The sequence below is a fragment of the Candoia aspera genome, chromosome 5 (genome assembly GCF_035149785.1).
Source record: "Candoia aspera isolate rCanAsp1 chromosome 5, rCanAsp1.hap2, whole genome shotgun sequence".
Lineage (NCBI taxonomy): Eukaryota > Metazoa > Chordata > Lepidosauria > Squamata > Boidae > Candoia > Candoia aspera.
Window position 1 is genome coordinate 116,980,976 of NC_086157.1, and position 24,300 is coordinate 117,005,275.

The window sequence follows — 24,300 nt, forward strand, 5'->3', positions numbered from 1 at the left end:
GCCATGGACGCCCACCCCACCCGACCCGAGCCTCAGCTCCAACCCCAAGGGGAGATGGCGACGGAGGCAACCCGACCGCGGGAGGGAGCAGCATGACTTCCGAAACCAGCGGAGGACCCCGCGCCCCACATCGCACCCCAGCAACGGGCGTGGAGCGACAGCCCCACGGTGCTCAACACGGAGGAGGACGACGGAGACACCCATCAGACGGAGGAGGAAGCGGACCCGCGGTGGAGGGACGATGAACCCCACCGGCAACCCACCCCCGAGGACGCGCCAACGGAACCGGCCCCAGCGGCGGCGCGGGCTGTGGACGAGGAGGCACGAGCTGAACTCGCGGCCATGCGGGCTCAGCTGACGGAACTCCGGACCATGCTCCAGGCGCTTCTGCCCCCCGCGCCACCCAACGACGTCCCCGCACAAGCCCACACCCCGAGCGAAGCACCGAACCCACACGGGCCAGCGGAGAGCCAGCAGACGGCACAGGCGGCCGACACCACACCCCGGGAAGCGAGAGGCGGGGCCGCGCAAAACGCCCGGGCCCCAAAGGACTTCCCCATCTTCTTCGATGGGACCCCCTCAAAACTCTCGTTTTTCGTTACCAACGCTAGGGAGTTCATGGGGAGGCACGGACACTCCTATGACTCCGAGGCCGACAAGATCGCCGCCGTGGCGATCAAACTCCAAGACAGGGCGGCGGACTGGTACGTCCAACTGTACGAGTCCAGCTCCCCCGCCCTCGCCACCTTCCCTGCTTTCATCAAAGAGATGAAAAACTACTTCGAAGACCCCCTAGCTAAAGTACGGGCGAAAAGCGCACTCCAGAGACTTAAACAGGGCACACGCACGGTCCCTGACTACGCCCTGGAGTTCAAAGCCCTCGCGGGAAAGGTCTGCGACTGGTCTGAGACCACCCTGCTGGAAATCTTCAAAAGGGGGCTCAACCGCGACGTTCTCCAATGGGCCCTCTACCGCGACGACCCAGAAACGTTACACGGGTGGATCCACCTCGCGGGGAAAGCCGAACACGCGCACCGCACCTTCCTTATGACAACCACGGAAGACACAAACTACGTCGGGAAAAAGGTACCCGCACCACACGGGGGGATGGCCGGCCCCATATACCCAAAAAAGAAGTTCAACCGGGAGCCCTGCAGGAGGTGTGGCAAATTAGGGCACAAGACGGCGGATTGCTTCGCCAACCGACCGCCGACCAGCGCGCCCAAGCCCGCCCCGAAAATTAGCCCCAAACCACCCAACCCGGGGCCGCCCCCTCACCGCCGAATGACCGTGGCCACAGCGACACCGGAAGAGGGCTGGGACGCTTACTGGGGAGAAGAGGACAATACCGACCCCGACCAGCCGGCGGGAAATGCTCCCCGCTTGCCCTGAGACGCGTGGCGAGGCAGGCGGTGGGACAGCAACGCGGACCACCTCAACGAAACGACAAAAGCTCCGTAATATTGGCAGCAATTCAACTCTCTGCCGGCAACGGAGCCACCACGGCCGCGGCACTAGTGGACTCGGGGTGCTCAAAAAACCTCATCCACCCCGACCTAGTCACCAAACTCGACCTCCGCTGCTTCCCCCTCCCCACGCCGCTGGCATTCCATCAGCTGGACGGCTCTACAGCGGGAGGGAAACCAGCCACGCTACAAACCGAGCCGGTCACCCTGCAAATGGGCACTCACACCGAGCGCACATCGTTCGTAGTCACGCACATCGGACGGCCCATTGCAGTCCTGGGGATGCCATGGCTCGCGAAAAACAACCCGCGGATCAACTGGGCGACCCGCACCTTCACATTCGGCGACGGCGAGTATCGAGCACCAGTACCAGCTGGCAAAAGCAACCCCACGGTAGGACGAGCGGAGGCGACCACACAAGACAACGCCGCTACCACAGCAGACCTACCAGAACAATACGCCGACTTCTCCGAGGTCTTCGGAGAGGCAGAGGCAGACCAACTACCCCCCCACCGCAAGACGGATTGCCGGATCGACCTACTGCCCGACGTCCCCCTACCTAGACCAAAGATCTATTCGATGACCCCGAAGGAGATGGCAACCCTCCGGGAGTTCATCGATAAAAACCTAGACAGGGGATTCATAGAGCCAGCATGCTCACCGGTCGGAGCCCCCGTCTTATTCCGGGAGAAGAAAGACGGGACCCTACGGCTCTGCACCGACTACCGGGGCCTAAACGCGGCTTCCCTGTCCAACAAATACCCCTTACCCCTGGTGAAGGACATGCTCGCCCACCTGTCCACGGGCAAAGTCTTTTCCAAATTGGACCTTCGCGAGGCGTACTATCGCATCCGAATCAGGGAGGGGGACGAATGGAAGACGGCGTTTAACTGCCCCCTAGGCGCTTTCCAGTACAAGGTACTGCCCTTCGGACTCGCGGGGGCCCCTGGGGTGTTCATGCAGCTCATCAATGAGGTACTGCATGAACATCTGTTTAAAGGGGTCCTGGTCTACATCGACGACGTCCTCATTTACACAAAAACACACAAGGAACACGTAACCTTAGTCAGGCAAGTCCTCGACAAGCTCAGAAGGGTGCAGCTCTATGCAAAGCCTACAAAGTGCGAGTTTCACAAAGAGCGCCTAGACTATTTGGGGTATCGAATCTCCGGGGACGGCATCGAAATGGACCCCGCAAAAGTCGAAGCGGTGCTAAACTGGGAGCGGCCCCGCAACAGACGGCAACTACAGAGCTTCCTGGGATTCGCGAATTTCTACAGGTCCTTCGCCCGGGGGTTCGCTGAGATAGCCCTCCCCTTAACGGACCTCCTCAAAACCAAAGGGGTGGGGGACACCCGACGCGCCAAGAACCCAGGCACAGTGCTGAATTGGACTCCCGCGTGCCAGACCGCATTCGACAAGCTGAAAGCGCTGTTCACGACGGAGCCAATCCTCGCGCACCCGGACCCAGAACGGCCGTTCGTGGTCCAAGCCGACGCCTCAGACTTCTCCCTGGGAGCCATCCTGCTACAAAAAGACTCCACGGGGCTCCTGAAACCATGCGCCTACCTGTCAAGGAAGTTCTCCGAGACAGAGAGGCGATGGCACGTCTGGGAGAAAGAAGCCTTCGCGGTGAAATCGGCACTAGAGACATGGCGTCACCTACTCGAGGGAGCCACCCAACCATTCGAGGTCTGGACGGACCACCGGAACCTCGAGGCCCTACGAACGCCTAGACGCCTTAGCCCAAAACAGGTCCGATGGGCCCAATTCTTCAGCCGCTTTGATTTCCAGCTGAAGTTCATGCCGGGCAAGAAGAACTTCCTGGCCGACGCCCTCTCCCGGCTGCCCCAAGACGAAGAGCCCGCCCCAGACACCATTGGGACGGTCCTATCCGCCTCGCAACTGGGGATGGCCGTGACCACCCGAAGCGGCGCACGGAGGCAGCTCGACGCTACGGCGCAGCCGACGGCGGGACAACCGGCGACGGAAAGAAGCCAACCGCAACTACCAGGGGGAATGCGCACGGACCTCGCCGCCACCCTCAAAACCGACCCCTGGTTCCTGGCAAACCCCGACAAGGTAACGATGGCGCAAGACCTGGCATGGGGGGAAGGCAGAATCTACGTCCCGGACTCGCAACGCCAGGCGATCTTGCATAGGTCACACGACGCCAAGCAAGCGGGACACTTTGGGTTCCTCAAGACCCTACACCTAACACGGCGCCAATTCTGGTGGCCCGCGCTCAGGCGAGACGTAAAAACCTACGTGGCGTCCTGCCCAACGTGCGCTAGGGCCAAACGGGCACCAGGCAAACCCGCGGGGCTATTGCAACGGGTGGCAGAACCCTCCCGCCCATGGGAGGAAATCTCTATGGATTTTATAGTGGACCTCCCACCCAGCCAGAAGAAAACGGCCATTTGGGTGGTGAAGGACTACTTCTCAAAGCAGGCCCACTTCATCCCCTGCACGTCGGTCCCATCCTCACAACAACTAGCCAAACTCTTCCTCATCCACGTGTACAGGCTACACGGATGTCCCGCACGTGTGGTGACCGACAGGGGCACACAGTTCACCTCCAAATTCTGGCGGGCCTTCCTGAAGCTGACGGGGACCCAACAGGCCCTATCTACGGCTTGGCATCCGCAGACGGACGGAGCCACTGAGGTTCTTAATGCCACCTTAGAGCAATTTATACGATCATATACGAACTACCACCAAGACGACTGGGCTGAACTGCTCCCGTTCGCCGAAGTCGCATACAACAACGCCGTCCACACGAGCACGGGGAAAACCCCGTTCGAAGTAGTCTCGGGGCGCGACTTCGTCCCCATACCGGAGCTACCTCAACCCCCGGAACCCCAGGTGGACGCCAGCGACTGGGGACGGAAGATCGCGGAAGCATGGCCAGTAATCACGGCGGCGCTGAAGGAGGCACAGGCTGCTTACAAAGAGCAGGCCGACAAGCACCGGCGCCAACAACCGACGTTCCAGGCGGGGGATATGGCCTATCTCTCCACCAAGTTCCTAAAGTCAACCCAACCCTCGAAAAAACTGGGGCCTAAGTACATCGGGCCGTTCCGAGTCACGCAAATAGTGAACCCGGTAGCAATACGCCTGGACCTGCCACACAACCTCCTAAAACCGGCAACCACCTCCCGATGGCACCCAAGCACGCCACAGCCCGCACCGCTAATGATCGACGGGCAACACCACTTCGAGATCAGGGACATCCTCGACTCCCGCAAGCAACGAGGAACTCTACACTATCTGGTCAGGTGGAAACACTTCCCCCACCCGGAATGGGTGGCGGCGCACAACGTTAACGCGCCTGACCTGACCAGAGCATTTCACCGGGCATACCCTGACAAACCGCAATCAAGGTCAGCAAAACCAACCCCCCCCCGCAGGCCCCCCCCGCCTCCCGTGCCCCAAGGGAAAGGGCCCCCCCCAAGCCCGCGACTTGGGTGGACCTTCCCCCCCCCGGGACTCACTCCCCCCGCCCCGGGCCCACGGGGTGGTGACAAACGATCGCCAGCACCCTCCCCCCGCCCCCCGGCCGCGGGGGAGTGGCAAGCAAGTCAACAGGGCAACCTGGGGGCAACGCCCAGGAGACACAACAAAGGCGACGCACTCTAAATAAGAAAAGAAGGGCCCTACCTGGAGCTGAGCAGCACCCGACCAGCCACGCCTCTCGCCTCGCCGAACTGAGCCAAACAAACAGGGTGTGGTTGGAGCATGCGCACGCCAGGTCAGAACCCGAGCATGCGCACCATGGACACACCCTGGGAAGGCACGTGGTAGAGGGAGGAGCAAAGGGAGGGGCGACAACTACTCCGGCGGGAACTTTGAAAAAAAAAAAAAAATTTGGCGTTTTGACAGCTCCACGGGGAAAACCAAGAAAACCGGGGGAGAACACTATTCGAAAAGGGGGCAGTATGTCATGAGTGCCGTTGAGCTAAAGTCATCAGCGCAATGGCACTCATGACAATGACAAGGAAATAAGTGAAGGGGCACAAGTTAAGTAGCCATCAACCCACAACGACTAACGGCTAACAAACAATAGCTAAACGAATCACGGAGCCACCCAAGCCATCAGCGGCAATACAACGGGGATCGCCCAGCTGAAAGCAATCAGCAGAAGAATGGAAACCTGAGGATGGGCGATCCTGGAAACCCTCAACCAATGGCAGGGCAACGCATGGGACAAAGGGGGGTGACGTAACCGTGAGCGAGGGGGCGCTGACCGGCGCGGGGTATTTAAACCCCGCACCGGCGCGCTCCTGTCACTCTCAGCTTTTTTCTACCAACGTTGTACCTGCCCTGAAATAAACCAGAACCTGATTTGCAAACCAGCGTCTGAACGTTATTCAGAGGTAGGCAGCGCATGACAGCCAGCATGGTGGACAAGAACAGCAGCCATGCCCGCCCTTTGGCCTTTACCCTGCTGGGCATCCCAGCTCTAGCAGCTGCTTGTCGCTGGCTATCCATCCCGTTGAGCTCCATTTACATGGTCTCTCTGCTGGGGAACAGCCCGATCCTCTGGGTCATAAGCAGGGAGGCTGCCCTACGCAAGCCTATGTTCTTGTTCCTTTCCATGTTGGCTGCCACAGATCTGCTTCTGGCTAGCTTGGTGGCACTCCAGCTGCTCAGAATTCTCTGGTTTGATGCCAGGGAGATTGGCTTTGGTGTCTGCCTGGCCCAAATGTTCTCTGTGCACTTTTTTCGGCCATGGAGTCAGGGACGTTGATGGCCATGGCCCTGGACTGGTACCTGGCTATCTGCTGGCCCTTGGGTACAGCTCCATCCTCACCAGTGGCCGGGTGACCAAGGCTGAACTGGTGCTGGTGCTTTGTGGAGTGGCCATCATGGGCCCCTGCCCTCTGCTGGTGCACAGGCTGACCTTCTGTGGCTCAAGGGTCATTGTCCATTCTTACTGTGACCATATGGCTGTGATGAAGCTGGCCTGTGCCAGCCCCACTGTGGACAGTGTGTATGGCTTGGTCCTCATCCTCCTGGTTGGGGGCTCAGATATGCTGAGCATTGGGATGTCCTACGATCTGATCCGCAGGACCATCCTGCACCTCCCCTCCCAGCAGGCCCAGCTCAAGGCCTTCAGCACCTGCAGTGCCCATGTTTGCGTCATTCTGATCTTCTATACCCCAGGTTTGGTTTCACTCCTGATCCACCGTTGCAGACACAGTGTGCCTCCTTTAGTTCATGTCCTCCTTTCCAATCTCTACATGCTGCTGCCCACAATGCTCAACCCCATTATCTATGGGGTCAGGACCAAGAGCATCCGAGACCGCTTGCTGCAGGCCTACCACTGGTGGTACAGATGGCCTTTCAAGCGCATGGCTCCAGAGTTCTGACTAGCCCACAGATCTCTTGCTGGAGTGACAGTTAAGACTCAGAGAAGGGGAACCTTGATCTAATTGCAGGCTAGATCCTGCTGGATTAAAGCTTACAGGATCCCTGTAGCACAATTGCTTTTGCAGAGAGATGGCCTCAGAGGGACAGTGCCTCAACTTATTGTACCCTTTTCAGGCTTTCGAGCAAATGTTTTGCACCTGGATCAGGTTTGTTCTACACCCAGTAAAATAGATGCAAAATGCTGAGTTGGGATGCTTGGGTGTTTAGATTTGACTGAGCAGAAGAGGCTACTTGGAGTCGTATCAGTAAAAAAGAAGGGTGTGATTCTCATTTTCTTTTGCTCATCTTGCTTTCTTCTGATTTCAGTTTAACTGCATCAGGGCAAAAGAGATGTCTTACCATATCACTGCAGAGAGAGCCAGGGTCACAACAAGCATACACACACACACACACACACCGCTTTTCTCCCTCCTTGGCCTCATCCAGCAGGGCAATTTTATGTTCCTAATGCCACAGAAATAGGCTGACACAAAACAAAGAGAAAGACTTTCAGAATTGTAGAATTGAAGGGACCTTAGAGGTAATCTGATCCAGCCTATGAATCCACTGTACAGTACAGTACAGAATCCACTAGGAGAATCTCTGACAGATGTGTTGGAGATGTGAATCCAGCACCACAGGCTCTTCAGCGCCTCATGACCGATTGACCACAAGGGGGCAGTGGTGTATCTTCAAGAGTCAGAAGTTGGGTGGGCACTCTATTACTGGTGTTCTGTTTCTTTCCCTGCTCCTATTTAACATCTACATGACACTGTTGGAGAAGGCCATCCCCAACATGAGGTCCAGTATCACCAATTTACTGACGATTCCATCTGAACTCCTGGCTGAATAGACAATGCAGTCGAGGATGGGAAGGAAAAGGCTTGGTTTCAGCAATAACATGAGGGAGGGGCTGTGTACTCAGGGTCTGTCCATTTCCAGGGATTCTTCAGCTTTATTTCCTGATGGAGGTAGACTTCCTGGGTAGAACCTGTGCATAATTTTGGAGCCCCCCTGGACTCCCAGATTTTGTTTGGTAAGCAAGGGGCACCAGTTGCCAGGAGGGCCTTTGCACAGATTCATCTGATATGCCAAATTCAGTTTTCTTTGGATCAGGAGGTTGTTCTTACACTCATTCATGTCTTAGTCACCTCTTGTTTGGACTGCACAAGGCACACTACACGGGACTCCCTTTGAATTCCAGTCAAGAGCTCCAGTTGGTCCAGAATACAGCAGTGCGGGTGACATGGGCGTATCCTGTTCAATCGTCTACTTCCATCGAGCCCCAGGGCAGGGGGATTTGTGATCTGGCTTTGGACCAATCTTCATTGTGGTTGACCTACTTTCTGTAGATTGTGTAATTGCTCTGTTCTATCCCCGGTAGCATGATTAATATTTTTACCGTTATTACCCTTGTTTGATTTGTATCTATTATATGCGGGAATCTATTTATTATAAAGACTTGTACCTAATATGTTTAAAATATACATAAATAAATATATAATAAAATGGAGTGTTATGATTTTCCTCTGCGTCCTCTCTTTGTCTATCACTCTACCTGCTCTTTGTTAAGAGATTTTTTATCGGTTTATCTTCATTCTGCGTCTCTTCCTGGTAGGGCGTAGTTGTGTAGGTGCTGGGCTTTGCCTATTCTATAATGTATTTCCTGTAAATAAATATTTATGTTATATTTGTAAAGTCTGCCACACTCGTCATCGTTCAGGCCACATTCCTGCTCCTAGACACACTGACATGCACCCACAGAACACTTCAGTAAGAATATCGCCTAGTTCTGGTCCTTGCCTCTGGGACAGTAGAGCATAAATCCACCCCATCTTCTGCTTTGAGGAAAGGGCTTGACTAGAAGACCCCATAGGTAAAGACCAATGGTTCTGTGTGTCAGCCCTTCATATCTCCCCTCCATCATCTTTTCTATAGCCTGAACAAACCCAGATGCTTTACCCGTTCCTCTTAGGGCTTTCGAGACCCTTCACTATCTTGGCAGTCTTCCTCTGAACTCACTCCAATTTATCACTGAACTTTCTGAACTATGATGTCCAGAACTGAAGACAGCACTCCAAATGGGATAAGACCAGGAAGAGATGATTGGAACAACAATGTCCTGTGATCTAGATGTTATGCTCTTGTCCATGTATCCCAAGATCGCAGTGCAACATAGCCAACTCCTGTTTAACTCCCAAAGCTTTTCTGCAAGTCAGGTCTCTCCCATTCATAAATCTGGATCATTGCCTGTAACCATGAACCTGACACCCCTCCCTCTGCCAAGGGACTTAAACCAATCATGAAGCAGGTAGGGTAAGGTTTGACCAAAAGTGAACCCCAGGCTTGGCATTCCTGAGCCCTTATTCTGAGTGCTGAAGACTGAGCTGGATTCCCCATTGTGCTGGCAGGATCATCACAGAGGTGTAGCTCTCTGTTGACATAACAGTGAACAAAGTTCACATTTTGTGGCTGGCTACACTAGGCTGAGAGCTGGGAAGGTAATGAACTCCAACAATCTTTGCCTTGGCACCTAAAAGTGCTCAGAAAGGCAGACAGATCAATAGGAATAAGATCTCTCTGGCCAGCTGCTCATGTCAGCTTGAAAGAGCCCATTCCACCACCCTAACCCCACCTCACCCCCAGTTTTCTCCAGCTGCAGCCTTGTAGATAATCTGCAAGTTCTGCAGAAATAGGAGAAAAACTCTCAGATCTGCAACACACAACCTCTGGTCAACATGAGGCTTTCTGATCTGATTTGCAAATCAGCCTCAATGGAGTGATTCATTGGAAGCTTTGTTAAATTGAAGCAACCCTTTGAAGTTTGCCCATCCCAAGACAAAGCTCTGTGCCCTCTTAGTTGACTGTTGAATCCTTTGGGGTGGCTTGTCTCTGGCACCAGGAATGGAGCTTGAGCAGCTCAGAAGACAAGCCACCGGAAGTGCTGAAATGAAGGGCCTCAAATACCCTTTGGGCCTGCTGGGAGATCCACATGTCCTGCAGTGAGTACTTGGGTCCTCCTCCACACATCAGGGAAGGGTTAAATGAAGAGATTCTTAGCCAGACTGCTGTGACTGACGTCCTCTGACCTCTTTCGCCTCTGAATGCTTTTCCTGGCCTCGGACTGGCCTGAAGCATTCTTGCCCTTGGGATGGCCAGCTGCTGGCTGGTGGAAGGGCATCCTCATTTGAATGAGCTGCCCAGGTGATGTCTGGGACAGAACAAGGCACCTTTGGGGCGGGGGGGGGGGTCTCCAGTGCTCAGTCAATCCTGATTGGTCTAAAAGAGTGTCTTCTCCCCTGCCTTTTTACCAGAGGAATTCAGGCCGCCCTCTTTTGCCGATAAACCAAAGGCTCCTGGGTCAGTGTCTGGAGGCAGTACCAGTGCAACCCCCCCACCACCCGAGGTTAAAGTACAACTGAAGCCAGATACTTTTCTTTTGGGAAAATGGGCAGGCAACTAGAAAAAACTCACGGAAATTTGTTTTTATGTGACAACTGCAAAGAGACTATTGTGGAAAGGCGCAGCACTACCCAGAACGGAGGAATGGTTGGTGAAGATGATGGAACTTGCTGAGATGGCTAAAATTAATGTCCTTAATTAGAGAAAAGACAATAGCTACATTTATGACTGACTGGAAACCCCTTATAGACTTTTTGCATGAAACAGAAAAAAATGCACTTATGACTTGTGCTTTTGATGATCGGGGGAAAACGTTGTTGTTGTTAGTTGCCATCGAGTCACTTACGACTCATGGCCACCCTATGTATAACAGAACGAAATGCTGTTCGGTCGTGCGCCATGTGCCTGACTGTTCCAATGTTTGCATCCATTGTTGCTGTGATTGTATGAATCCATCGCTTTGAAGGTCTTCCTCTTTTCCGCTGGCCCTCAACTTTACTGAACATGATGTCCTTTCAAGTGATTGGTCTTTCCTGATGATGTGCCCAACGTATGAGAGTCTGAGCCTAGTTATCTTCGCCTCTAGGGAACATTCTGGTTGTATTTCTTCTAAAACGGATTTGTTTGTTCTTCTGGCAGTCCATGGTATTTTCAATAATCTTCGCCAACACCACAATTCGAATGTATCAATTCTTCTTCTATCTTCCTTTTTTAATGTCCAACTTTCACAGGCATATGTGGCAATTGAGAAGACCATGGTGTGAGTCAGACACAGCTTTGTTTTTAAGTTGATGTCTTTACTTCTGAAAACTTTAGATAGGTCTTTGATGGCAGATTTTCCCAGCACGATATGTCCTTTGATTTCTTGATTGCTACTTCCCTTGGCATTGATCGTTGATTTGAGTAGAATGAAATCATTGATGACTTCAATTTCTTCTCCATTTATTGTGACATTGTTTGTTAGTCTGTTTGTGAGTATCTTCATCTTTCTCACATTCAGGTGTAGTCCGTATTGCTGACTACAATCTTTGATCTTCATCAGCAAGTACTTGAAGTCCTCTTCACTTCCAGCAAGCAAAGTTGTATCATCTGCATATCGCAGGTTGTTAATGAGTCTTCCACCAATTCTGATACTCCATTCTTCTTCGTAGATTCCTGCTTCTCGAATTATTTGTTCAGCATGCACATTGAGTAAGTAGGGTGAAAGTATACAACCTTGCCACACCTTTTCCAATTTTGAACCACTCGGTGTCACCGTTTTCTGTTCTAATGACTGCCTCTTGATCCATGTACAGGTTCCGCATGAGTACAATTAGGTACTCTGGAATTCCCATTCTTCGTAACATAAGCCATAACTTGTTGTGGTCCACACAGTCAAACGCCTTTGCGTAATCACTGAAACAGAGGTAAACATCTTTCCGGTATTCTTTACATTCAGCCAAGATCCATCTGACATCAGCAGTGATATCTCTCGTACCGCGTCCTCTTCTAATTCCAGCCTGGACTTCTGGTAGTTCTCTGTCGATGTAAGGCTGCAAACGTTGAATTATTTTCAGCAAAATTTTGCTAGCATGTGAAATTAATGAAATTGTTTGATAATTTCCATATTCTGTTTAATCTCCTATCTTTGGACTGGGCATGGATACGGATCTCCTCCAGTCAGTTGGCCAGGTTGTTGTCTTCCAAACTTCTTGACATAGAAGAGTAAGGGCTTAATAGAAAAAAAAAGTGAACTTTTTTTGTAATCATAAAGTAAGAGATAATTTGCTGCAGAGAACATTGGAAGCTTCTTTCTGTTTCTTTTTATTCTTTCTCACTGCATTTTTTCTTTTTCTTTTTTCTTCCTGTCTTTTTTTCCTTTGTTCTCTCTATTTTGTATTAGTTGATGTTAGTTTTTATGTTCTCTTTAAAACTTTTAATAAAATTCATTAAAAACAAACCAACCCCCACTACCCACCTCTTTCCCCAGCCTCTTCTGGGCTCAGAGTGCCATTTTCCACCCATGAGAGAGCTGTGTGTTTGTGACTCTATGGGCCACAAGGGGAAAAGCAGCCGCCAGCAGAGAATGTCTTATGAGCAGTGCTCATGGCCACCAGCACCCACACGGGCCACCAACAAGCTCTCTGCCACATCAGCAGTGGCTGGCGCCCTGCCCAGCTCCTCTGCCTGGCCTGCTTTGCACTTGCCTCTCTTTTGGAAGGGGGGGTGGCATCAGGGCCAGCGGGTACCCCCTGTGACACCACAGCCCAGGGCAGAGGCAAGCATGACATCCAAGGATCTGGGAGTTTCCTGGGCTGGAACAGCTCCCTGCCAGATGGACTGGGCGATGCAGAATCGGAGGAAGCCATGGCTGCTTGAGGTGAGAGGCTTCCCCATCATCAGGTGCCAATGGCCTGAGCCTGCTTGGTCCAGGCATCATTTGGGATTTGCAAGGAAAAGATCCAACTGGGAAAGGGGTGGTGGGAACAAATCCAAAAGGGCCTTTTTGAAGGAATCCATGGGGTTCTGCAAAGTTCTCCTATCAGCTGCCCTGCAGGCAGCTTTGCCATTTTGCCCTCTGCAGAGATGCAGGACATGAAGAGAAGCTTGGCCAGTCATCCTGGGGCAGCCTTGCAGGGAACATGTGGTTTGCAGTTACTACAAACTGGGGCTTCCCAAAGGGCCAATTTGGCCCTTTACACTCTAAATTATTAAACAAGCTTCTATGTTCTGGAAGTACAAAATGAGGCTGCCATTAATAACCAATCAAACAATTTGTTACCTGTGTTTGAAGATGAATGGTGCAAAGGCAATCAAGGAATAAGCAGTTGACTTATTGGGGAGAGAGCTAGTTTAATGTTGTGGTTAAGGCGCCAGCCCAGAAACCGGGAGACTGTGAGTTCTAGTCCTGCCTTAGTGTCATGAGTGCCGATGAGCTGAAGACATCAGCACATCGGCACACATGACAAAGACAAGGAAGCAGAAGGAAGGGACACAAAATAAGCATAGCACGCAAAGCCATCACGACACAAAGAGAAGGAAAAGAAGACAAAGACAAGGCGGATCATGAGGCACACCCAAGCTATTAGCAGGAGCGCCACGGAGATCGCCCAGCGGACAGCAATCATCGGCTGAAGGAGGAGACCGATGATGGGCGATCCCGGGGCACCCGCAGGGGCCCCGCAACCCTACACCTACCGGCACGAAAGGATGCAGGACAAAGGGCGGGTGACGTATCCTAAGGAGAGGGGGCGCTGACCGGCGCGGGGTATTTAAACCCCGCACCGATGCGCTCCCTTCACTCTCGGCTTTTTTCCACAACTGACACTACGTGATGAATAAAACAGAACCTGTTTCAACCGAACCAGTGTCTGTGCTTTACTCAGCGGTAGGCAGTGCATGACACTTAGGTGCAAAGCCAGTTGGGAGACATTGGGCCAGTCCCTCTCTCTCAGCCTTCAGAAGAAGGCAATGGCAAGCCACTTCCAAAATCTTGCCAAGAAAACTGCTGGGACTTGTCCAGGCAGTTGCCAGGAGTTAACGCTGACTTGAAGGCACCAGAAAAAAAAAATCATGGGGAAGATACCATAAAGAATAAAGGTAAGATACAAAGGAAATTCCTTTCTTTTGTACAGATTTCTGGTCCTTGAAGGTCAACATTAGAGGGATTGTCCACAGCTGAAAGGGGAAGAAAACAGGGTCCTTTGGCTGGGCCAGTTCAGTGTGCTCCTGAAACTCTGGTTCCCCTGGGCCTGGGGACTCAGACAAATCCCAAGGTGAGCAGGGGTACATACAGCACCCTTTGCTGGATTCTGGATCCAGATGCCCAGGCAAAGCTCTCTGGCTCTGCCAGGCTGTGAAACCAACTCAGCCTGGTTGCTTCAGGGGCCCAGAAGGCCAGCTTCCAACGCAAAGAAGGCCTCATTCCGGAGGGCTTTGGCTCCACTTCTGGAAGGGCTGGCAACCTCCAAGTCCACAGAGGATGCCCCTTGCTGGGAAGGGCAGGGTAGGGTGGGAGTTCTGGCTCCAGAGGAATCAACGTGGTTTCTTGTTGGGATCAGCAAAACGGCTGAGGAAGGGGCAAGCTCGGGGCTGGCTAGGACATCAGCTATCCATACAGATGAAATAAAGAGCCATGCTGAGCTCCACCTCAAGCCAGAGGGGTGGGGTGGCCCTTTTTATTTCACGACAGAGATTTCTGCTGTGGAATCCAACACAGGACCCAAAGCAAATCATCAAGGCTTCCAGGGCCGCAACTGGGGGGGGCAAGCAGGGCATGTGCCCCGGGTGCTGCACTGGGGAGGTGCCAAAATGGGCGCAGAATCCATGTTTGCCCCAGGTGACAGAGACCCTAGTTGCGGGCCTGTTTGCTGTTTGCTCATTAATTAAATTTGAATAATAAATAAATAAACCTCGTGGCCTGAATGCAAGACTAAGTTGGGCAAACATTGAGCCAACTTGGGGGTATTATTGGGGGCAGCCAAATCAGTGATGCCTTGTGCATCACATCTTGGTTCTTCCAAATACCTCTCTGGACAGAAATCAGCTGCACTGGAAGCATTCCCTTCCCCACAAGAAACCAATCATAGCTAAAAGTCAGCTGAAGCCCCCATTTCCCAGTGCTTCAAAGAGGTCAATAAATGTGGGACACCAACATATGGACATATCTGTTGAGGTGTTTCTGTTCTGCAACCCCCTAGCTGCTTGGCTCTGCAGACTGGTCTAGACAGCATGTTTGCCTGGTTGACCCAACTTTCAGGTTGACCTATCTTTCAGGTTCTCATAATACTCTGAGGCTCATCCGAGGGCTCCTGAGGGGTCAGGAAGGCTAAGGCTCAGCATGAGCTAAAGCCTGCAAAGAATGCCAAAACTAACACAAAGGGTTCTTTGAGGATATGCAGAACAAGAAGCAAATCCAGGAAGCATTGCCCACTGGTTGGCGAAGATGGCAAGATGGTGACAGGCAAGAGAGAGAAGGCTGAACTGTCGAAGTCCTATTTTGCACCTATCTTTTCACAAAAGGAAAAAGTGGCTCAGCTTGTCAGAAGCTGCACCACGGGGAGCAGAAGAGAAACGCAGATCAAAACAGGTGAGGAATTGCTGAGAGAGCACCTAGTGGCTCTGAATGAATTCAAGGTTCCTGGGTCAGGTGGATTACATCACAGGGGGTTCAAGAACTGGTGGATGTCATCTGACTGCTTTTTTTTGACAGTGTAACTAGATTAGTGGACCAAGGGAATGCTGTGGATGTAGTGTACTTAGACTTTAGTAAGGCATTTGATAAAGTAGACTACAGCCTTCTTCTTGATAAAATGGAACAATGTGGGATGGATGGTCCCACCTCCAGATGGAATCACAGTAGGCTGAACAACTATATTCAAAAGGAAACTGGTGTTTTCCTTTCACCTAATGTTGGGTCATGTTTAATCTTTGGTGTACCATGATTAGACCAAATCGCAGTTCCTTCGTATAAGTACTACTGCTAAGCCAGGCACCACCTCTCTTGTAGCTGTTCATCTGGTTTTTGCTGCCTACGTTGAGAAAGTTGCATTTCTCATCACAGAACAGCATTTTGTTGGTTTTTGAACCGTGAGCCTGTATCCTGGGCTGTTAGCAATCCTCCCCAAAAAACTTCGTGCCATCTGATAATCTTGTAAACATCCCTTCTATTCCCTCATTAATGAAGATGCTGAAAAGTACTGGGCCCAGAACTGAGGTACCCCACTGCATAGCTCCCTCCCTGTGGACATAGGCCCATTAAGGATCATGCGTTGGCTAGGGTTGTTCAGCCAACCGTGATTCCATCTAGCAGTGGGAGAGCTGGTTCCTTACACTGGAATGCCTTGCTCAGAGGGAGGGAAGGATGGAAGAAAGAGACCAGAGATTCCACTAGCCAGGAGCAGCTTATCTGCCGACAGCTGAGGGTGGAAAGCTGGCAGAGACTGTTGGTGCCAGAGCAGGAGAACAAGTCCTGGGCTGCTGCTGCCAGACCCATTTCCTTCCTGGCTGGGCATTTGATTTCGAGAAGTGCTCTGAGGAGTCTGAGGCACCAAGGAGCCTGGGTTTGTCATCACCCCGTGTCCCAAATGCTCCAGGAATATGCGCTGCAGCAGCTTCTCTGCACCTTTGGAGGGTCCAGGGCCCTCCCTTGTAAGTGTGTCAGGAGTGGCAGGGGAAGTGGGAAAAGCTTTTGAGGAAGCCACATAGCCTTTGGACACTGGAGTGGGAGCAGTGGAAAAGCCAGTCCCAGGTGGGGCTTCTTAGGATAAAAGAACCCCCAGATAGATGATGGAGGCAGATTTCAGCCATGGAGGGCCCCGAGTGGCTCCTCAGCAAGCCAAGAATTCTGTGACCCGTAGAAGCTTCTCCTCTTTTGCATGCCTCTTTCTCCACAGCCCAGAGGCAACGTGGAGCATCCAGGGTGAAACTCTTGCCGTGATGGGAGTTGTCAATGGGATGGCAAACTTGGGCCAGGTCTCCTTCATAATGGTGGGCGTTCCTGGCCTGGAAGCTTTTTACTTCTGGATTGGTATCCCACCCTGCCTCATCTACGTTGTAACGATTGCCTAAACCCAAATACTCAGTCTCACAAGCTCGGGCTTAAAGATAACTGATTTATTAAAGGAATAGTATGCAAATACAGAGAAAGCTGAGAATGAGCAAAAGCGCGCCAAATACAAACTTAAAAGCCTTGCTTGTGGGCAGGTCCCGCCCCGTCGCCCGTCAGGACGCTCCCCCTCCCAGGTGCTGAATGCCGTTAGACGCGCCTGGGAAAGTAACCTTGAACAGGAGCGCAAACCCAAACATGCATTCCAAGCCCTCCAAACAAGGGAGGGCAACAGAATGGAAAAACCCCGGGTGAAGGGATACGGAACAGAGAATGACATGTGAACTGTTACAATGTTAACCAGACATTAGAATGTGAACATGACATATTGCCCCCCCAAAAGACATTAGGGAGCCGGTTTGTCAGGATAGGCAGAGTGAAATTGGGCTACGAGACGAGGAGAATGCACGTCTGGAGCAGCAACCCATTCAGGATGAGGGAAATGTTTCCAGCGGACGAGGTATTGTAGAGTAGAGCGGTGGCGTCTGGAATCGAGAATAGATGCCACCTCGAAGTGTTGCTGGTTGTCGATCATGAGGGGAGGTGGAGGAGTGGGTTGTGGATGCCAACGGTCCGATAACAGGCAGGGTTTGAGTAAGCTGCAATGGAAAACAGGATGTAAACGTTTAAGGTTGTGAGGTAAATCGAGTTTAAACGTAACAGGGTTGAGCTGCGCAACAATTGAAAAAGGACCGACAAATTTAGGACCAAGTTTCTTAGAGGGTTGTGGGGACTTGATAAACTTAGTTGATAAGTAGACTTTATCCCCGACTGCAAAGGATGGTTCTGGGGAACGCTTTGCATCAGCATGGCGTTTATAGGCAGCTTGGGCATGTTGAAGGGCAAGTAGAATATTAGACCATGAGTCCTTGAGAGAGTCCGCCCATCCAGCGAGGGTGGCTGGGAGCGGTTGAGGATGAGGAAGTTCAGGAATGGGAACAAATTCGCGTCCAAAAACTGTTTTAAAGGGAACTTGACCAGTGGTTTGATGAATGGAATTGTTGTAAGCGACCTCAGCAAATGGGAGTAGATCTACCCAGTTGTCTTGTTGGTAGTTAACAAAAGCTCTGAGGTATTGTTCTAAGGTAGAATTAACAGCCTCTGTAGATCCGTCCGTTTCCGGATGCCAAGCAGTGGAAAGTGATTGTTGCGTACCCAGAAGTTTTAAAAATGCGCGCCAAAATTGTGACGTAAATTGTGTGCCTCTGTCACTCACCAAACGGGCGGGGATACCGTGGAGACGGTACACGTGGATGAGGAAGAGGCGTGCCAGCTGTTGCGCGGTAGGGATAGAAGCGCAGGGGATAAAGTGGGCTTGTTTGGAGAAAAAGTCTTTGACGACCCAAATGACAGTTTTGCGTTGACTAGGGGGTAGATCAACGATAAAATCCATGGAGATATCCTGCCAAGGGACCGACGGAGTGGCTACGGGTTGAAGGAGACCCTGGGGTTTGCCCGGTTTGCGCTTTATCGCCGCACATACAGGGCACGCAGTGACATATTCTTTTAAGTCCTTGAGTAAAGTTGGCCACCAGAATTGTCGGCGAACGAGGTGCAATGTTTTCACGTAGCCGAAATGCCCAGCTAGCTTGTCATCGTGGCAACGTTGTAGTATGGTTTTCCGCATAGCTGCGGGTACATAGAGACGATCGTTGCGCCAGGCAAGATCATCGGTGAAAGTTAACATGTGTCGGTTGGCTTGCAACCAAGTATCCGTTTTAAGGTGGGAGAGCAACTGTTGTTGCAAATCGGAGGGAATTGACAAGGGAGGTGAGCTGTTGGAAGGCGGAGCGACTGGAGGCGGAGTGGGTTGTGCTCGAGTCTGGCTGCGAGTCACTGCTGCCAGACTTAATTGTTTGTCGGTCCAGACGGTGCCTTGGACCGTTGGCCCTGGGCCATCATCTTGGGGTCTGCGCGAGAGTGCATCAGCCAAAAAGTTTTTCTTGCCTGGTATAAATTTAAGAGTGAAGTCAAAGCGGCTGAAGAACTCAGCCCAGCGCAGCTGTTTGGGACTGAGTTTTCGGCTGGTGCTTAGAGCTTCCAGGTTTTTATGGTCAGTCCAGACTTCAAAAGGGTTGGAAGTACCTTCCAGTAGGTGTCGCCACGTCTCTAAAGCCGTTTTTACAGCAAAAGCCTCCTTTTCCCAAACGTGCCAACGTCTCTCTGTTTCAGTGAATTTGCGAGAGAGGTAGGCACAGGGTTTTAAAGCACCCGATTGGTCAGATTGTAACAAAATTGCTCCTATGGAAAAATCCGAAGCATCGACTTGGACAACGAAGGGTTGAGAGGGGTTTGGATGCTGTAAGATTGGTTCGGTGGTAAAAAGTTGTTTGAGCGTTTGGAACGCTTGCTGACAGGCTGGAGTCCATTTAAGGAGCGCGCCTGGGTTCTTCGAACGTCGCGTATCCCCCTGTCCTTTAGTTTTTAACAGTTCAGTAAGGGGGAGGGCGATTTCTGCAAAATTTTGGGCGAATGCCCGATAGAAATTAGAGAATCCAAGGAAACTTTGTAATTGTCTCCTGGTACGGGGAGGCTCCCATGCTACAATAGCCTCTACTTTTGCAGGGTCCATTTCAATGCCCTGAGCTGAAATTCGGTAGCCTAGGTAATCAATTTGCGATTGATGAAACGCACATTTTGACAGTTTTGCGTACAACTCTGCTTTTTCCAATTTAGCCAGTACCTGACGCACCAAAAGGATATGTTCTGACATGGTTTCAGTATAAATCAATACATCATCCAAGTATACTAGTACTCCCTTAAATAGGTGGTCATGCAAGACCTCATTGATTAACTGCATAAAAACCCCGGGTGCCCCAGATAAACCGAATGGTAAAACTTTATATTGGAAAGCCCCAAGAGGACAGTTGAACGCTGTTTTCCACTCATCCCCCTCTCTTATGCGAATGCGAAAATAAGCTTCTCTCAAATCCAGTTTTGAGAAAATTTTACCTCTGGCCAGATGTGATAACATATCTTTGATCAGGGGCAAAGGATATTTATTTAATATTGATACCGCATTGAGCCCGCGGAAATCGGTACAAAGCCTTAATGACCCATCCTTTTTTGGCCGGAATAGGACAGGAGCTCCTACCGGGGAATTAGCAGGCTCAATGAAACCCCTAGCCAGATTTTTGTCAATGAACTCCCTTAGCGTGGTAAGCTCTTTGGGAGACATGGGGTATATTTTTGGGTGAGGCAATTTTACATTGGGTAAAAACTCAATGGCACAGTCCGTTTTTCGATGGGGTGGCAAGCGATCTGCTTCCTTTTCCCCAAATACTTCCGCAAAATCTTGGTACTGATTGGGTAGCCCCTCAAGAGGTTGAAGCGTTTGTACAGTGGTATACGCTACCCCTCCACCCTCCATGTCCTCCAATAGGTCCTTTTCGGGCACTTTGTAAAATCCATCCGCAAACGTCACAGTTCTATGCAGCCAGTTGATGAAAGGGTTTTGTTGCACAAACCAAGGCATCCCCAAAATTACCAGAGGACCCCCCACTGGAGCTACCACAAATGGCAGCTTTTCCTGATGGGAGCCCATCTGCAAGGCGACCAGTCCCGTGGAAAGATTAACTGCTTTCCCTCCCGCCATAGTTCCATCCAACTGGGTGAAAATCATGGGTCTTGGCAAAGGGAACGTGGGCAGTTCTAGAGCCGCTACGACATCAGGGTGCATTAGAGAACGGGAGCAACCCGAGTCTAGCATGGCCCACACTTCCACCGTCTTGGTTTGTGAGCCCAGCTTAAGTTTAACAGTCAGTGTGGGAAAGTTTCCACTCACCGAATCATGGTTACGCCCGGTTTCTTCCACCTGCCCTAGGGCGCCCTTCAGGGCAGGTGGTAGGCTTTTCCCGCCGGCTGCTCGAATTGCAACTCTTCCTCCTCTTCTCCGAAGGGTAGGTCGGGGGGGTCCAGTTCCGCGAGGGCTGCCTTCAGTTTTCGCGGTGGAGCAGGAGCAGGCGTCTTAATCGCGGGTTTCGTCTGTCGTTCCTCTGGACGACGTCTCGGGCACGACGTGGCTCGATGCCCTTCTTTTCCACATCGGAGGCACTGACCCTTGGAGAACCGTTGCTCCCTCTCTTCTTCCCAGGTTTTCGGTTTAGGGCGGCTGGCAAGTCCAGATGCGCGCGCTCCTCTAGCGAGACGTGTTTGTCTAAGCTCTTTGGTATGGGCATAGGTTCGTAGGGCATTTTCTGCGCTTCCCGCCAACTGAATCCACCCATATAGCGTTTTGGGATCATCTCTGCCCAGAGCCCATCGAAGGATTTCGGGTTCAAGCCCCTGCTTGAACAATTCGATGATTGTTGGCTCAGACCAGTCTTCTACTTTTCCTGCCAAGGCTTTAAACTCCAACGCATATTTGGCAACTGAGAGGGACCCTTGATAAAGTTTCCGCAGGTCATTTTTAGCCGTTTCTTGAGCTAGGGGGTCTTCGAAATGCTCTTTTAGTGCCCACAAAAATTCATCGAAGTCCTCTAACTCCGTTGCCTCAGCTTGGCATAGTTGCACATACCAATCCGCTGCCCTTCCTCTCAGCTTGTTGGCAATGAAATTGACCTTGCCGTGTTCAGACCGAAAGTTCCGACCCCAATCTTCCATATAATGCTTGGCATTCGTAATAAAGAAGGAGAGCGTTGCGGGATCCCCATCAAACTTCACTCCAAATGGTGGGAAGGTTCTTGCCGGCTCAGCTGGCTGTGGCGGTGCCGCGAATGACAGCGTACGCCGAGCCCCCACAAGTGGTCGATCCCTAGGAGGTCTTGCCTCTCGCTCTCCCCTTTGATGGGCTGATCGAGTCTTACTTCTCCCCCGGGTCGACAGGGTGCTGTGCCTGGGGTACTGTGACGGCTCTTCCTCCCAATCCTCCGGGGTGGGCTCTGCCTCTCTGGGCTGATCCTCTCTGGGTAGATCCTTGAGGATCGTTACTATTAAATCCATTTTATCTTCCAATGCCCTCATACGGGCCGGAGTGACCGGCTCCTCCTGGGGTTGGTTGGTTATCACCACCTTCGGTGACAGAGGGACTTCGTGCTCCCAGGCCAATTGGGGAGACCCCCTCCCCGTGGTTCTTTCCATAACAGATCTCTGTTCACTCCTGAGACTCTCCTGTATGGATGTCAACAGCTCGTCCAATTGGGTATCTCGCAACTCCCGACGTGCTGCTCTTTGCGCTCTCGAGGTTAGCGCTGGTCGGCTTTTGACCACCTCCCGCTCTTCTTCGCCTCCCTCACTTACGCGAAGTTGAGGTTCTGTCATCGCTAGCGTTCCCTCTTATCCAAGGATTGGATGGGGCCAGCGGAAAATGGAAAAAATGATTCTCAGCTTTATGTAACGATTGCCTAAACCCAAATACTCAGTCTCACAAGCTCGGGCTTAAAGATAACTGATTTATTAAAGGAATAGTATGCAAATACAGAGAAAGCTGAGAATGAGCAAAAGCGCGCCAAATACAAACTTAAAAGCCTTGCTTGTGGGCAGGTCCCGCCCCGTCGCCCGTCAGGACGCTCCCCCTCCCAGGTGCTGAATGCCGTTAGACGCGCCTGGGAAAGTAACCTTGAACAGGAGCGCAAACCCAAACATGCATTCCAAGCCCTCCAAACAAGGGAGGGCAACAGAATGGAAAAACCCCGGGTGAAGGGATACGGAACAGAGAATGACATGTGAACTGTTACAATGTTAACCAGACATTAGAATGTGAACATGACATACGTTGTGCCTTTGCTGGGGAACATCATCATTGTCTTGGTCACCAGGACAGAGCCTGGCCTCCACAAGCCCACGTACCTCTTCCTCTGTACGCTGGCCATCAACGACCTGCTCCTCAGCACGGCCGTTCTGCCCAGGATGTTGGGCATCATGTGGATGGGCTCAGGGAAACTGGCTTCAGCTCCTACATACCCTCTCCACTGTGGGCTCTGCCATCTCGGTGGCCATGGCCTTTGACCGCTATGGGGCCATTTGCCACCCACTGCACGATGCAACCATCCTCAGCAACCCAGTGGTTGCCAAGATGGGATTGGCAGCCGCTGCCCGTGGGATGATATTGGACCAATGTAAGTATTGCTCCCCATACTTGTCAAGAGGTTGCCCTGTTGTTTCTGAAATGTCATCCGACATGCCTACTGTGAACACAGGGCCGTGGTCAAGCTGGCCTGTGCCAGCACGTTTATCGACCGGACTTACGGCATTTGCGTGGCACTCTTGGTGGAGGTGCTGGACTTTGGGCTCATTGCCACTTCTTATGCGATGATCCTCTGTGCAGGCTTCCAACTGTCATCGCAAGATGCACATGCCAAAGCCCTGGGCACCTCTGCTGCCCACACCTGCATCACCTTGGCATTTTATGGGCCTGCTCTAATCACCTTCCTAACCCATCAAATTGGCAAAAATGTGCCCCCCTACATCCACGTCATACTGGCCAGCCTGTACCTCCTGCTGCCTCCCATGCTGAATCCCCTGGTCTACGGGATGAAGACTCGCGAGATCCGCCAGCGAGTGCCTGGCCTTTTCCACCAAGGAAAAAAGGTGCCTCGGCAGTCCAGGACCTCCAGCCACAGGAGGAAGAGTGGAAACCAGCCCTGATGGCAGACATTGAGTGGGTCATCACCTGAGCTGTGCCCCTGGGGCTCCAACTTTACGTTCTTTTTCTCTTCAGAAAGCAATGGTGTATGAATAAGAAAGTAGCCCAGCAAGAACTCCCTAAGAACCAGTTGACAAGAAACCTTTCCTAAGAACCTTTTGTTTGCTCTGCTGGTTTATATATAAAATACTTTGTTTGGTATAAATCAGCACATGCTGGGAAAGCAGATGTTGCTTTGAACGAAACTAGCAGAAGTATTACCGGATGTTTGAAACCTACCTCTCTACCACCTAGCCGGTATTGCTCCGCTCAGAAATTTATCTGGAAGAAAAATCAGTTTCCCCCCCACCTAATTATTTACCATTGTGAGGGCAAGATAATTTTGAAGTCACGAAGAGTCGGAAGCGACTAAACGAATAAACAACAACAAACTCATTCATTCATTCATTCATTCATTCATTCCTCACATTTATATTCAATATATATTTCCCTCTGATGTGGGTGTGTGTGGGGGCATGTGTGGGCATGCCTCTGAAATATCTATCTATCTATCTATCTATCTATCTATCAATCAGTCAGTCATCTTATGGTCAATGCCTTCTCCCTTGCATACAGTGAGTCTGGGACTCAGTTTTTTAAGAAAATCTTTTCTCTAGGAACAAAGTGTCATATTGCCTTTGATTCCAGACTTCAATATTCAGTGAATTTTAAGGCATGAGTTCTGATGTCCATCCCTAAAGTCACCATGAGCTGTTAACCCCACATTTAACTAAAATCCTTGGTCATTCTGGTCAATTTTATTTACAAATTTTAATTTCTGACTGAGATGGCTCTGTTTCTTTTAGTGTGGC

General features: G+C 51.4%; 2 pseudogenes; both read left to right on the forward strand.

Annotated features, from left to right (window-relative positions):
• Positions 1-5,865: 5,865 nt before the first annotated feature.
• Positions 5,866-6,838, forward strand: LOC134498632 (olfactory receptor 52R1-like; annotated as a pseudogene).
• Positions 6,839-16,697: 9,859 nt separating this feature from the next.
• LOC134498633 (olfactory receptor 52P1-like) lies at positions 16,698-23,451 on the forward strand (annotated as a pseudogene).
• Positions 23,452-24,300: the final 849 nt, after the last annotated feature.